The 16851-nt window shown below is 42.7% G+C and overlaps 1 protein-coding gene across 7 annotated transcripts in view; it reads left to right on the forward strand.

Annotated features, from left to right (window-relative positions):
- Positions 1 to 16851, forward strand: part of celf2 (cugbp, Elav-like family member 2) — a 910164-nt gene that overhangs the window by 120922 nt on the left and 772391 nt on the right. For 4 of the 7 annotated variants that reach the window (XM_059654470.1, XM_048554197.2, XM_059654472.1 and 1 more), the window contains exon 3: positions 8708 to 8761. The exons of the other annotated variants lie outside the window; for them this stretch is intronic. The gene's annotated coding sequence lies outside the window, so the exon portion shown is untranslated. The remainder of the gene's footprint in view (positions 1 to 8707; positions 8762 to 16851) is intronic. 7 annotated transcript variants of the gene reach the window in all.

The following is a 16851-nucleotide window of genomic DNA, read 5'->3' on the forward strand; positions in this document are numbered from 1 at the left end:
TACGGCCAATTTAGCATGGCCAACCCACCTAGCCTGCACATCTTTGGACTGTGGGTGGAAATTGCAGCACCTGGAGGAAACCATCGCAGACATGAGGAAAATGTGCAAACTCTACACAGTTACCCAAGGGTACAACTGAACCTGGGTCCCTGGCGCTGAGGCAGCAGTGCTAACGGCTGAGCCACTGTTGTTTTGGTTGGTATTTATATTCCACATGATCTTGTACCCACCTTTCTTCACCTGATCATATCTGTAAATTCTTCAATTTCACCCTCATGTAGTTTACAAATCTGAGTACGAGCCAAATGAACAGAAAGAGACGATCATGGGCAGAAATTTACTGGTGGTGATTGACAGTACACCTCAAATCACATCAGTGATATGTTCATTGGAAGCTCATCCTGCAATTATTACATGCTGTAGGCAACTTAATTGGCTAACTGTGGAAACATCGCTTTTCACTCGGGAGGTAGTCTTGCCCTGAGGAGCTACCTGCCAATCTGCCACCCCCAGTGCTCTCTGGGCACTGCCAGGGCCGTGGGAAAAAGGATCCTGGCTGATAAATCTCAGATGTGGTGAATCTCAGAGACGTGATAAATCTCAGCCAACCTTTGGGAAATAAGAGCAGTTATGTAAGTGTAAAGACTTCTGAACAGTTGTGTGGAAGGAAGGGGTGAGGTGGCACTTGGAGTACTGCCCCAATGCATGAAGGGCACCCACTGAGTAGTGACTCCCTCACTTCTTTCCCACATTTCATTCATGTAGGCATTTAAAAACATGATGCCCACTCCCACCCAACTTCACATGCCAGCTGTATTTTGGTGTGACCTTTGTAGTGTCAGTTGAGCATTTAATAAGCTTCATCTTTTCCATAGGAATGAAGGGTGTGCTGTCAGTTCCAGCATTGGCCCAGGCTGCATACTGGGGTGGTGGGGCGGGGGGAGGGTGCTGTGAAAGGCTTCGATCTTTTCACCTGCCCCATTTTACATGCTCTCCCACCATCAGAAACACACCCCTGGTGAGGGCACGTAATACCCAGCTCCGTGTTATCGCCATGAAAGCATGAGCATACTCAACAGGTCAGGCAGCCTCTGTGGATAGGGGAGCAGCATTGGCATTTTCAAACTAATGATCTTTTCATCAGAACCCAGAAAATATTACAGATATACCACTTCTAAACCACTGGAAAATCAGAAAACTAGCCGTCAGTAAGGGTGGAAAGTAGCAATAGGGAGTTTGTGACGAGGTAGACGGTAGATGAGATTAAATGATCTAAATGATGGGTTAAAGCCAATGGGAGATAGCAATGAGACAAATGTGGAATGCTAGATTGGGTCTCAATGTGGTCTAAATGGTCACTGCAGTGTGTTGAAAACAGAAGCATCGAGAGAATGGGTAGAAGGAGAAGGTGTTTCGTGGCTTAGGGAGACAACTGAAGTAAAGTAGATTGACTTCAGTAGAGTGACTACCCTACAGGCTGTGTGTGGAATCGGGGCAGTACAAGATGCAACCCACACCTCCTCCAGTTCTAGTGCCTATGGTGAGCTTCAATGCAGGTGAACTGACACAAATAAAACAAATGGAAATTGCAGAAAAAAGCTTAATTTTATTCATGCATTCATTTCACCCAAAAACCTCGAAAGCCCACGGCTTATGTCTAATGCTGAAATTAAGTGTTATTTCAGCATTCTAACCTAAGTAGAATCCCTTTCAGGCATGGCTGAAGACCAAATGCAAATACCCGAGAAAGATATTGATATTTCTTTGAAATGAATGGATAATGGAAATTCACATGAAAATAATGTCATGTATAACTTCAGACAAAATAGTGTAATAATGTAGATGATAAAACAGACAGTTCAACTATTAATGTGACCGATGTGAAAGTCAAGATACATTACCCTCAGCTTCAATGATGCTGGGTGTAGATACATTGACAATTAGTCACATTTAACAAGGTTACAAGACCCAAACTCTGGCAGTAGACTTCAATATTGAATCAATTGCTTTTAATGGACATTAATGCTGCTTTAAGTAGACCTTACAAGCTATCGATTTACTGGAGACCACAGGTTTGGAATTTACAATTTTATTTAGAATATACTTGTGCATCTTAGCTCCAACGAAACAGTCAGGGCATAGAAGAAAATCATCAATGCGAGTAATAGTCAGTTGTAACAAACCAAATGATTAAAGACGAGTCATTTATAGGCAGCTTGTACCATAATCAGGAAGAAATTCTGGAATAGTATCAGCGTATCTTTACCTAACTGAAGCTTTCAGTTCGCTGCCCTGATACCTGCTTGCATGAATCAATGGCTCCTGGGTAGGGCCTTGGGACATTTTTACTACATTTCTTGTGAAGACATAGAACATAGAACATTACAGCACAGTACAGGCCGTTCGGCCCTCGATGTTGTGCCGACCTGTCATACCGATCTCAAGCCCATCTAACCTATACTATTCCATGTACGTCCATATGCTTATCCAATGATGCCTTAAATGTACCTAAAGTTGGCGAATCTACTACCGTTGCAGGCAAAGCATTCCATTCCCTTACTACTCTCTGAGTAAAGAAACTACCTCTGACATCTGTCCTATATCTTTCACCCCTCAATTTAAAGCTATGCCCCCTCATGCTCGCCGTCACCATCCTAGGAAAAAGGCTCTCCCTATCCACCCTATCTAAACGTCTGATTATTTTATATGTTTCAGTTAAGTCACCTCTCAACCTTCTTCTCTCTAATGAAAACAGCCTCAAGTCCCTCAGCCTTTCTTCGTAAGACCTTCCCTCCATGCCAGGCAACATCCTAGTAAATCTCCTCTGCACCCTTTCCAAAGCTTCGACATCCTTCTTACAATGCGGTGACGAGAACTGTACGCAATACTCCAAGTGCGGCCGCACCAGAGTTTTATACAGCTTCACCATAACCTCTTGGTTCCAGAACTCGATCCCTCTATTAATAAAAGCTAAAACACTGTATGCCTTCTTAACAGCCCTGTCAACCTGGGTGGCAACTTTCAAGGATCTGTGTACATGGACACCGAGATCTCTCTGCTCATCTACATTACTAAGAATCTTACCATTAGCCCAGTACTTTGCCTTCCGGTTACTCCTACCAAAGTGCATCACCTCACACTTGTCTGCATTAAACTCCATTTGCCGCCTCTCAGCCCAGCTCTGCAGCTTATCTATGTCTCTCTGCAACCTACAGCATCCTTCGTCACTATCCACAACTCCACCGGCCTTAGGTCGTCTGCAAATTTACTAACCCGTCCTTCTACGCCCTCATCCAAGTCATTTATAAAAATGACAAACGGCAGTGGACCCAACACCGACCCTTGCAGTACACCACTAGTAACTGGTCTCCAGGATGCACATTTCCCATCAACTACCACCCTCTGTCTTCTTTCAGCAAGCCAGTTTCCGATCCAAACTGCTATATCTCCCACAATTCCATTCCTCCGCATTTTGTACAATAGCCTATTGTGGGGAACCTTATCGAATGCCTTGCTGAAATCCATATACACCATATCAACCGGTTTACTCTCATCTACCTGTTTGGTCACCTTCTCAAAGAACTCAATAAGGTTTGCGAGGCATGACCTTCCCTCCACAAAACCGTGTTGACTATCCCTAATCAATTTATTCTTTTCTAGATGGTTATAAATCCTATCCCTTATAACCTTTTCCAACACTTCACCAACAACTGAGGTAAGGCTCACTGGTCTATAATTACCAGGGTTGTCTCTACTCCCCTTCTTGAACAGGGGAACCACATTTGCTGTCCTCCAGTCTTCTGGCACTATTCCTGTAGACAATGATGAGTTAAAGATCAATGCCAAAGGCTCGGCAATCTCCTCCCTGGCTTCCCAGAGGATCCTAGGATAAATCCCATCCGGCCCGGGGTCTTATCTACCTTTACCCTCTGTAGGATTTCTAATATCTCTTCCTTGGAGCAAGCCTTGCCACACCCTCCCTGATTTCAACAGCCTTCATTGATTATACTCTCAGTTGAACCATTCTCATCTAGCCTGTACTTTGCTATTCCACAACCTTTTCCCCTATTCTGTAAGGTGGTTTAGACAGCTTCTATTTTTTTTGAATGGGCTATTTTCAATATTGCGCATTTGCGTAGTCGCACAATTCTCGGTATCTGTTTGCAAGAAACAGAAGGATTCTGTATTCACACTTATGGTTCTTTCCAGATACTTGTACGTACTTTAATTGACCTTCGCAAAGGGAAGCTATGCCTTGTGCATCAAAACTCCCAGCTGCTGCTATGATGCTGGCTTTCCTATTTATTGACTGAAACCAGAAACAGGAGCACATAATGCCATTTAGCCCTTTGATCAAGCTCTATTATTGACCAGCCGTCACTCCATATCCTTTGATACTCTGACCTAATAAAAATCTGTGGTTATCTATTGTTATGGTCCTGGTCGAGACTGGTAATTCTTATAAAGAGAAATTAGTTTCGCACTGCTCTGAACAAGATAATCAAAGACTGTATGTTTCTAAGAATATTACTATAACAAACTAAAATAACTATTCAACTAATCCCTATTTAATAGGTAACCAATGAATTAAAGTACTGGGGAAGATATTCCCAATTAATTTCTGAAACTCAAAATCCCATGCCATGTTTATACACTACACACATACTCAAATGAAAATATAACATCTGTACAAAGTCCCAAGACCCTTCCAGCTTTAACATCATGTCTTCTCCCTGCCCCAGCAGGATGAATCTTCAAGCCTTGTGGATTCATGGTGGTGTCCCTTCCCTTGGGCCAGAAGACCTGCACTTCAAGACCCACCTGCTCCAGAGCTGTGTCATAACATCTCTGAACAAGTTGATGAGAACGTAGTTTTAGGGGCTCTTGTATGTAGTGGTAGTAACCCTACTTCTGAGCCAGGAGACCCGGGTTCAGTTCTGACCTGCTCCAGAGGTGTGAAGTAACATTGAACAGAATGAAACAAGTTCCTTTTGGAAGAAATTCCCCCCACTCTCCCATTTACAAATGATCAGATGGATTTCCTGTAACAGAGCACTCTTCATTCACCTTTAACTTTACTCAAGCTTCAATTCTTCAAACAGGGGATCCACCCTCACCAGCTCCGTAATCATGATTAACTCTAATGTGGTCCTTTTTGGCTTCCTCCCTCTCTCCTCTCTCTCTCTCTCTCTCTCTCTCTCTCTCTCTCTCTCTCTCTCTCTCTCTCTCTCTCTCTCTCTCTCTCTCTCTCCCCGCCCATCCAATATGGCTCTGTCTGGCATAGCAAGTGCCATTGTGGGTCATCTTTCCCGAACCTCTCTGTCTGACTCTGCTTTTCCCCCATAAGTTGGGTGTGACAGGAGAATTCCTGGCTCTACAAACTCAATTTTTCAAATACCTGCCCAGAAGTCAGCTTTTTATTCGGGGTTAGGAAATCTGGATGGATGACCACAGAAGAACCAAGGAGGCTACCAGGTGCAGATGCAGGCTGAGCAGAGCACCCTCCTCAGAAATCTGGCTTTATATCCAAAGTTTAAAAGTGAGGAATAGGACATGAAAGACCCCTTCCCTCCAAACAACCCTCCTATACCATACATGCCAGTCATGTCCACCACCTATCCTCTATGTTCTATCATGGCCCCCATGCCATACCTGTTCCCTGTACCTAACCCATTGTCCTTGTAGTCCAATGCCAACCTATCTGTTATTCACCATGGATGGGGCTTAGTTTCACATGCAGCCACGAAGTAGACTAAAGGTCTGTTAAATAAAATTTAAGTACCTATTACAAATGCCACTATGTTGAAAGAAAACTTCATTCACAAAAAAAAATGCTTCCTACATTTATATTTCATCATCTAAGCAAAGCCTTAAAAATTACTAACATTTATTTAAAGCCCATAATCCCTGATAATAACAAGCATTGGAATTCAATTTCCCACACCAAGCAGTCTATACGCACTTGTAGCCATCAATCAAGTTGAAATGGTGGCAGCCTGTTGTGATGATGGATGTTCATGGCCTCAGTCTGGTCACACTAATCCAATAATGGAAGCTGTTTTAGGCTGATGCTGATAGACATTGTAACGTCGTGAGCTATCGTTAATATATAACACTTCAGACAAAATATTACAATAAAGGTCTTTTAAATAACTGAACATTTCCCTTTGCCAGGTCCCTCTTGACACTTCTTGAAAAGCTCCATTGACAATGCCTCTTGACACTTACGACACCTTCATTTGACAGCTCCCCATGACAGCGTCTTTTCACATTTTTGACAAGCCACTTTGACAGCTTCTGTTGATGCTTTTCATAAGTCAATCTTCAGTTCCAATGAGCTTGTTAGTAATAAATTGATACACTTAACCCACATTAATGCCTACCATTAACAATTCCAAAGGGAACCTTGCCTGCTCCTAGAGAACTTGACCTCAACCAAAGGGCGCCTTAACTTCTCTAAACATGTCCCAGAGCCAAATTCAAATGAGTATCCCAAATCTCCAAAGTGGCATGTCAACTTTCTAAAGAATTGCTTAAAGTTCAGACCTTCTTTACGTCGTCTTCTCTGCACACTTCATGCATCCCCAAAGTCCCACTTTAGTGGAGCTAGCTGACAATTTAATTTGCTAGCAGCCTTGCTAACCCTCTGTGCAGAGATTCTGACCCAAGCTCCTTCCTGCCTCTGTGCAAGTGGGAGGTGTCATGGCCTATCCACCATGTTGCCACGATGAAGAGGCCCTATCTGATGAAATTCCAGGCCTGAGAGTTTATATGCAGGAAGAACAGCCACCTCCTAAAAGACCATTGAGACAAAAAGGGTTCTGAAGAGATTTACCAGGATGTTGCCAGGTGTGGAAGGCTTGAGTTATAAAGGAAGGCTGAATGGGCTGAGACTTTTCTCATTGGAGCTTTGCAGGTTTAAGAGGTGACGTTATAAATCGTGAGGGGTACAGATAGGGTAATTGGTAGATGTCTTTTCCCTAAAATGGGGGATTTTAAGACTAGGGGGTTTATTTTTAAGATGAGAGGAGAGAGATTTTAAAAAAAGACATGAGGCCGGAGAGTGGTTCGTGGTTGGAATGAACTTCCTGAGGAAGTGGTGGAAACATGCACAGTTACAACATTTAAAGGACGCTTGGATAAGTAAATGAATAGTAAAGCTTTGGAGGGATTTGGGCCAGGAGCAGGCAGGCGGGGCTATGTTAGTTTGGGATTACGTCCAGAATGAACTGGTTGGACCGGGGGTCAGTTTCCATGCTCTATGGCTGTAAAGCAGAAGAACTAGCAGAATGGGTAGACAATTCAGCCCCTCTAGCCTGCTTCAATACAATCATGTCTGATCTCACTTCAGCCTCAACGCCACTTTCCTGTCCACTCTCCACAATTCTTCAAATCATGACTAATTAAAAAATTTGTCTATCTCCTCCATAAATTTGCTCAATGTCCCTGCAATCCACTGTGTTCTGGGGCAGTGATTCCGTATATTTATCATCCTTTGAGAGAAGTAATTTCTCCTCATCTCTGTTTTAAACCTGCTATCCTTTATCCTAAAATCTCTCATTATGTATTACCCCACAAGAGGAAACATCCTCCCTTTGCCTACTTCATCAATGTAATACTATATTTTGCATTCTGTTCTATTATCCTGATGTATTCATGCAAGATATGATTTGCCTGGATAGTATGCAAAACAATACATTTCACTTTATCTCGGTATATGTGACAATAACAAATCAAATCAAATCAAAAAGCAATCAAGCCAAGCAGCATCAGAGGAGCTGAAGAAGGGTCTCGACCCGAAACGTGGCGCTTTCCTGCTCCTCTGATGCTGCTTGGCCTGCTGTGTTCATCCAGCTTCACACCGTGTTATCTCATATAAAGTCTAGTCGTTTAATGTGGTGCTGTGTTTCTCTGGCCAATCTGCAGTAATATATTTGTTTTTAGAATTATTGAGATAGAGAGAAAGCTAGAATGTTGTATAATTGAAAGGTTAAGTTAATCATGAAATCCCTCAGACACACAGACCAAAACTCACATGCCACTAATTCAAATGCAAACTCTCAAATAAATGATATTAAAAGATCAATAAATCATACACATTCCATCAGAATAAACTACATCATCTTAACTTCCCTACAGAAAGACATATTCTTATTCTAGGTCCATAGTGCCACATTCAAACATAAGGTTCGAAAGACTAAGAAAGAACATTACATAAATTATCCTATGCTGAACAGGATGGTTTCAGCTTGGTTCAGTTGTTTGCCTTCCAGCTTCTAATTCAGAAGGATGAGCATTCAGGCTAGGCAATGGGCTCACAATCTAAGCATTATACTTTTGTGCCATTCTCAGGAAATGTTGTTATATTGTCTTATTTGTCCTTTCTTTTGATGGGGTATTAAAGAAACCAAACTTCATAATTTGCTTTTTCCAGCTTTATCAGTGGTAATCAATGTTTACATGGCATGGTGTGATGAAAAGTGGAATGTTCCCTCAGTGGCCTGCCCAGTCTTTGTCACTCAGTCCTAAGTAAAACAGTTCAACAAGTCACTCATTGTTACTTGCCATGCACAAATTGGTGTTCTTTTGCCTAAATAATTACAGCCACTGCACTACAAAATAATGCATAAGTAAAACATTGTGAGATGTTCATGAGAAATGTGATAAAATACCATATCAATTCAAATCTTTCTCTTTTCTTTCATAGGTGACACCAAGCTTGGGGTTTGTAGCTTGTAGCAGGAAGGGAGAGTTGAGGGAGGTAAGGACTTTCATGGTTTAAGGTGCTGGAAAGTGAATAGGCAGAAGAATAGAAGTTGATCCATTGTCACTTTGATGTTTGAATACAAGTGAGAACAGGAAGCCACTTTGCAATGAAAATAATAGGTAAAGGGCAGATTAGATTTTAAAAATTAAGTAAGTTTTGCATGTTAAGAGATGTTCACAAATGGTTGTTTTTTTTTCAAAATTACAAAATAAACTTATTCAATTACTTGACAAATTCTAACGTATTTGGAATACATATACAGTTGAAAAGTGCTTTAAGAATTTTTGGAGTTTGGAAAAGGTGCTACATAAATGCAGAACTTTCTTTAAGCACTCTGTGGAGACCCGATAATATATGAGTAACGGCATCAGAGCAGAGCCAACTTTAAATGGCTATTAAACACTCAAACTCAGCCTCCGTTTTTGTTTTATATGCTCGTTCCGCTTTTAATTAGTTTTACTCTTATTATTTTCTGATTGATCTAAAAAATTCCTTGCCCAATTTAATGCATTTTATGTCTGAACAAAGCCTCCATTGGCCTGATTTCTTTTTCCTGGCTTTAACCATGCTTTTTGAAGCTGACTGCATTTTCATTATACTGGTACAAGGGGGAAAAAGTGGTCCCCAAAAACACATTTGGGTTCATTTTGCCATGAATTGAGTACCAGTACAGTATAGATTTACCCAGGTACATTGCAGATGTACTAAAAGCAGGAAGGCTTGTCACTGAATGAATTATCATTTCATCAAATTCCCAGGAGCCCAATTGTGCTTAGATTAGATTAGTTGTCTCTCAGAAGGAAAAGGTTGAATGTTTCCAGTTTATTCATAAGTCTGCGAGGAATGGATTTCAGGATTGCAAAAGAATCATCTTGTAATCACTGTCTGATGCTGACTCCTGGATGAGTCATCCAAAACTTCAAACTGATGATGGACATAGTGTAAACTTAAGCAGATTGTGTTTGATCTGAACTGTGAGCATAGACATTGAGTGCACAGGAACAATATTAACTGAGCTGAAACACAGCTGAAGTTCATCATTTCTGCCCTGACACACTTTAGAACAGTAGATGTACAGATTGGTCCCCAACAGAAGTAGTACTGAGGGAGTGCTGCATTATTCTTGGTGCTGTGTTTCAGATAAGATCCAGGTTCCATCTCTAAGGTGAGATTAAAAGATTTCATGGCACTATTCAACATCACACAAAAATTTGCCATTGTAATATGGTTTGTGGGAGCTTGCAGTGTGTAAATTGGCTTCTACATTCCTCACAACATAGTAAGGGCAACGTTTCAAAAGTACTTCACTGACGGTCAAGAGCTTTGTGACATCCTGTATCTGTGAAACGAACTATATGAGTACAAGCCTCTCTGTTTGTCAATTGACTCCTTGATAAATAACACACTGAGAATGTATTCTTTGAGCTGCCAATCCCAATGGACAAAATTGACCACATCAAACTGTGACAATAACTGGAATAGGCCCAGATTGTCCATGCCAGAACCCACAAGAATGACATTGCTTCCATTGGCTGTTTCAATCATATCTGGAAGTGCCATGCAGAGACCAAAATGAAAGCACAAAGATAATACAAGAAGGAATGGAATCAGGAAAGGACATGTGACTACTACATACACTAATCCCAAACAGCAATTTCACAAACACAAACTCTCCCTAAATAATTCTCAAAGGGAAAGTGGTGAGTTTTTTTTATTTCTGCTACTTTAATTACATAATTTTATTCAGATAGTGTAGAAGGTCAAGCAAGTTCCATATATTAACAAAGAAAATCCATAAAGTTATTTTTCTTTCCAGTTTTATAACATACCTTTCTGTTATTAATTAAGAAGTGCAGTCAAAAATTTTGTGAAATGATGCAATAATTTGTTGCAGAGTGTACCAAACAAAGTTTGTACCTTTGAGGGTTCATGATGTCATGCACATATTGGGCCCAGACATTGTTTGAGGGGATGTCAGAATGGTTTAACAATGATCCATTAACTTGGATGTCTTGTCATGTAGCTGTGTAAATTCTTCACCCATCCTGACCAGGCTGTGCCTCGCTGATGTTTCCACTTTTGGTGATGGGAAGGGCATGATAATAGAAGTAGATGCCGAATTTTGCATTAATCTGTGCGCTACAAGGAGGTTGTGGTCCTTGGCAGTGAAGCCCAGGCAGAGGGTCAGAGCAGCGCCAAGAATATTGCGGCCATTACTTTCTTGTTGAATTTGAATGATTTATTGTCACTTGCATTTTATAGTGAATAATACAGTGAATAGCTTCAACTGTTGCCGCAATCCTTTGCCATTGAGAATTGCTTAAGAATAGAACGACGTAACAGGAAGAGAGTCTACTTTCGTTCTACCACTTCCACCATGGGCCCTGAGTTGGCCAACCAATGATACCTGCTCTGCCACCCCTCCTCCACTGCCTCGCTGTTGTCTGCACTGGACCCACTACTGTAGGAGCTTCTACAGTTGATGAGCTATCTCTTCACCCACCTCGCCGACGATGACGGTGAATCCTGCAACCGGGAGTCCTCAGCTCTGCTGAAGCCGCCACCTTGCTAATGCCAGGAGTCTACACTCTGTGCCTACTGCAGCCAGGAGTCCCGAGCAACCATTGCCAGACCCGTGCTGCCATTGCTTTGCCAAGGGTCCCGCTCTGGCCGCCCTCCTTGGGGGTGCCGCCTTGCCAGCATCGCCATCTTGAAGGGTCCTCTGCTGCCACCTCCTCTAATTGGTGGAGGAACTTTGCCAGGAGGACATCCTTGCTGCCATTTCTGTCAGCGCACAGTCCACTCTCACTGCCACGCCAATGCTGCCGAAGAAAAGAAAAAGGAGACGAAAGAAAAAACGAAGTAGAAACAGCAGAAGTAAAAAGCAAAAAAAAAGAAAGCAGATGGGAGCAGATGAGCCCCTGGCAAGAGCCTGCACACATACCCGCCGCCATCTTGAACAGCCTGAATATGTTGGTGCCATGTTACAGAACTGAAGGCAGTGGCTGAGGAAAGTGTTAACTGTAATTTATTCTGTCCTATTGAGGGATATTTTTGCCTGCAGTGCAGCATTTGACTGAACATTGGTAACACATTAAAGTGCTGTGAAAGGAGGAGGAAGAAACCAGGTTGGCACTTTACTGTCATGCCTTGGGAGTACATGCCTACTAGCTTGCCTTAACATGAATAGAACTTTGTTTCTGAGCAATCATGGAGCAAATTAGCGATGGATCAAAGGAAAGGGAGCGCATGGCCCCTTGGCTCTCAACAAATCTCATAAAAGGTTTGTGCTTTAAGGAACTTATTCACTTCCTTTCTAACCCACAGTAAAGAAGCTAATTCTCCCCAGCTACATGTCCTAGGAATACAGCGATGAAATCCGAAACTCTTGCAACAAATTACTCTAATCTCCAGCTTGACTTTGTGCACTTCAGCACAACTGCTCAAGGGTGGCATTAAAGACTAATAGATACTTTATTTGGATGAAAGGCTCTTTTTCGATCGAAACGTTTTGGGTAAAGCCAAGAAGAAAATGTTCTAGCATTGCTGACAACAAAAATGAATGTGCTGAAGAGGTGTACTTCGGAGTCAAGTTTCTTTGAAGTCTTCAGCTAATGCATGTAAAAGTCTTTTGAAATTAACAATTCCACTAAGGAATGCATTTGCATTCTCTCATGAGCAAAGCCGTTGCTTTCCGTTTATACTTAATACAAATTAGTCTAATCGTTGTCTACGTTCCAAAGGTGGTCATGCCACAATTTCATTTACCATCTCCTCAGAGGAAGGCAGCTGGGGTGCTTCCTCAGGTAAGGTGGGGAGGTCACCGGCAATGCTGAAACACTCCTTTTATGACAGAAAGCAATACCATGTGCCAGTCCTCCCGAGTAACCATAACATCTAATGTTGCCAGCATGAAGCAGGAAGACTTTACCATAAGTGGATGGATCAATGGATATAGTGGTTACTAAATGAGATTTTCTTATGAGAGGTTCCAACATGAAGAAGATGACTGATACTGTCAGGTACAATTGAGCAAGAATGAATCCTAAATGCCCTAAGTATCCGTGTCACCAAAAGGGATAGGAGAGGAACCTCGTACAACCTAACTCTTGTAGCAGAGATAATGGGAACTGCAGATGCTGGAGAATCCGAGAGAACAAAGTGTGGAGCTGGATGAACACAGCAGGCCAAGCAGCATCTCAGGAGCACAAAAGCTGATGTTTCGGGCCTAGACCCTTCATCAGAAAAAGGGTCTGGGCCCGAAACGTCAGCTTTTGTGCTCCTGAGATGCTGCTTGGCCTGCTGTGTTCATCCACCTCCACACTTTGTTAACTCTTGTAGCAGACTCGAGTAGGTACAGTATCCTGTTGACAGGATAAGCGAAAGACCTAGAATCGAAGAGTTCTGTTTATTGTACAGGAATGATTGTAAGTTTGATTGCGGGTGTATAAAGTTTGATTTTTTTTTTCTGTATGTGCTGGACAAATATGGTACAGATATTGGGTGGATGTGAGACATAGCCAGGCCAGAATATAGGACAGATTTCTGTTTAGCCACTGCAAGGCTGTTTGAATAAACAGAAAGTTAACCTGCAAACCTCGGTCCTCCATTCTCAAAGGGTATCTAAACGTTGATAGTTTCACAACATTACCCACCTTCACCTGAAAGATTAATTCCATTTGTGATGGTATAATTTTACACCATGTAGGAGCCTTCATGAAAACATCAACACTTAAGTTTGCCAGATTCCCTCATCCCACTGAAATTGGCTTTTCATTATCTGGATGTGATATCAACGTTTAAATGTTGATGGAACTTTGTTAGGAACAATCATCTGGTAACCCGTGTGGCGCCAGTTATTTCCCAGCTTGAAGTTAAGCCAAGCAATGCAAACGTTGGTGCCTGACCACTAGTTGTTGATCCTGCTGCCTGCGATCATTGACAGACTGTTGGAGTTGATCTCTCTTACCTGCTCAAGTGTTCCAAATTAAGCTTTGTCCTTCTAAAGATTTTATTTTGCTCTGGTTAATATTCAAGAGACCATATTTGAAAATGAAGCCCCACTCATTATGAGTCACCAATGTCCTACAGCTTAAAAAAAACTCAAGTGCAAGTAATGTAATTTTCTGCCTCAAGATGTCTTTTTTTATTCTTTTGTGGGATGAGGGCATCGCTGGCTAGGGCAGCATTTATTGCCCATCCCTAATTGCCCACAGGGAAGTTAAGAGTCAACCACTTTGCTGTGGGTCTGGAGTCACGTGTAGGCCAGACCAGGTAAAGATGGCAGTTTCCTTCCCTAAAGGACGTTAGTGAACAAGGTGGATTTTCCCCAACAATCAACAATGGATTCGCGGTCATCGTTAGACTCTTAATTCCAGATATTTATTGAATTCAAATCCCACCATCTGCCATGACAGAATTTGAACCCAGGTCCCCAGAACATTATCTTGGTCTCTGGATTAACAGTCCAGCAATAACACCACTAGACCATCACCTCCCCCTTGCAGTCAGTAAAGTATTTAACAAAAGCTGTCACTGTGGCAATGAAGGAAAACACCACGACCAGTTTCTGCACAAAAATGGCTATCTGTTAGTAGAATCCCCAGTGTGGAAGCAGGCCGCTTGGTTCATCAGGTTGGGCTGAATGGCCTATTTCCATGTTGTGGTGTTCCTATGTTCTCATTGGCCATCCTGACTCCAGCACTGCTGCACATCAGGGATGAACTGGGGAAATGGGAACTTCAAGTTCCTTTCCCTTTGTGACAACACTTACATTGCCCAGGGCTTCTGTGGCAATAATGCAACTTTGAAATGTTGCAGCCCCTTGTTCTCTTCATTGTGGCTGGACCCTTACGATTAGTTTGGCTTTTAACACTGTTGACTAAAGTGCTGCTGAAACACTGCCTGCTGTCATCATCTGCCGCACGTCCATTGTTTCTCCCTGAGTTTGTTGAGGCCAGAAGCAGGAATCAAAAAGTCTGCAGAACTGAGTCACAGCACTAATTATATTGGTAAAAACTACCTGCCAGATTTAATGCATGTTCAAATGCACCCTTTCAAAATTTGCAGATTGTGAATTTGAATCAACATTGGTACAGAATTTATAGTCAGGAAGGGAGGTGAGGAAGGTGGTAACCCTATCAAAGAGAAGGACAAAGAACTTCACAAATGCTGGAGATCACAGCGGATCAGGCAGCAGCCATGGAGAGAGAGCAAACTAACATTTCGAGTCTCTGATGAAGAATCATCTCGACTTGAAAAGTTAGCCTGCTCTCTCTCTCCGTGGATGCTGCCTGACCCATTGTGAGCTCCAGCACTTGTTGTTTTCTGTCTTAAATGTTGCTTTGTATAGAGAGTGATAACGGCAAAGTTTGGAGTACTGAATGGCAGGGCGAACGAGACAAAGCTCCGGCTCAGGAAAGCAAGCAATAAAAATTAGACAATTGGTAGCATTTTATATTACACATTTTGTAATATTTAAACCTTTTCCCATGCCAAATCAGAAGAATGGGGTGAAGGGGTGAGTGTGGGGGTGGGGGAGAGAGACACTCTCTGAGTCCACAATGTCAAGGGCTCGTACGTGGTAGCCATGGTTACTGTGCTGTGACAATGCACTCCAGTGCACCAAATATCATTGCACTGTCATGTTTTCACCTGTCTATTATTCTGTATTGCTTTTGTCATTGGGAATGTAAAATAACAACAGAATAAAAAGCAGCAGCCCCAAGTGCTATCATGTTGCAGCATGTAGACATAACATCGGTGTTTAGCTTCGCATAATCCCTGCTATGGTTGCCCAAGGGGTAACTATCATATCATAACCCAGAAGATAATTGAATGAAGAATTGATTTTATTGCCTGTAATAAAAAGCAGGTCTTATTACCTCCACAAATTACTTGTAATTACAATTGTCTAGAGGACAGCTGATCAATTCAGCAGGGACAAATTAAACAGGAATACACAAGACCACTTTCCTCCTGTGATTTAACTCCTTTCAGTTCATTGTTCTGGAGATGCAGTGAAATGATATTAAAACCTATTAAAGAGGCAAACCAAAGCTTTGCTCTTAGTCATCCTGGCCCATGTCACCAACTGGAATTTTATCATCATGCTCCGCTGTTTCCAACCAAATTCCAAATGAGTGACGTTTCTACTTGCCTGACACCAAATGCCCAATCTCTCCCATTATGAATGCAACCCATGTATCTGGTATCAGGGAACTAACATAACAAGGTGTAGAGCTGGATGCACACAGCAGGCCAAGCAGCATCAGAGGAACAGGAAAGCTGATGTTTTGGGCCTAGAACCTCTTCAGAAAAGGGGGAGGGAAATGGGGTTCTGAAATAAATAGGGAGAGAGGGAGAGGTGAATAGAGGATGGAGAGAGGAGAAGATAGGTGGAAAAGAGACAGACCTGTCAGAGAGGCTGGGATGGAGCCAGTAAAGGTGAGTGTAGATGGGGAGGTAGGGAGGAGATAGGCCAGTCAAGGGAGGACGGACAGGTCAAGGGGGTGGGATGAGGTCAGTAGATAGGAAATGGGGTGGGGCTTGAGGTGGGAGGAGGGGAAAGCTAGGAGGAAGGACAGGTTAGGGAGGCGGGGGCAAGCTGGGCTGGTTTTGGGATGCGGTAGAGGGAGGGGAGAAATCCACATTGATACCATTGGGCTGCAGTGTTCCCAAGCGGAATATGACTTGCTGTTCCTGCAACCTACAGGTAGCATCAGTATGGCACTGCTGGAGGCCCAGGATGGACATGTCGCCTGCAGAATGGAAGGGGGATTTGAAATGGTTTGTGAATGGGAGGTGCAGTTGTTTATTGTGAACCAAGCGTAGGTGTTCTGTAAAGCGGCCCCCAAGCCTCCATTTGGTTTCCCCGATGTAGAGGAGGCCACAAGGGGTACAGCGCATGCAGTATACCACATTAGCAGATATGCAGGTGAACATCTGCTTGATGTGGACAGTCTTCTTGGGGCCTGGGATGGGGGTGAGGGAGGAGGTGTAGGGGCAGGTGTAGCACTTCCTGCAGTTGCAGGGAAAAGTGCCGGGTGAGATGGGGCTGGAGGGGAGTGTGGAGTGGACATGAG

Source organism: Stegostoma tigrinum, chromosome 25 (assembly GCF_030684315.1).
Source record: "Stegostoma tigrinum isolate sSteTig4 chromosome 25, sSteTig4.hap1, whole genome shotgun sequence".
Lineage (NCBI taxonomy): Eukaryota > Metazoa > Chordata > Chondrichthyes > Orectolobiformes > Stegostomatidae > Stegostoma > Stegostoma tigrinum.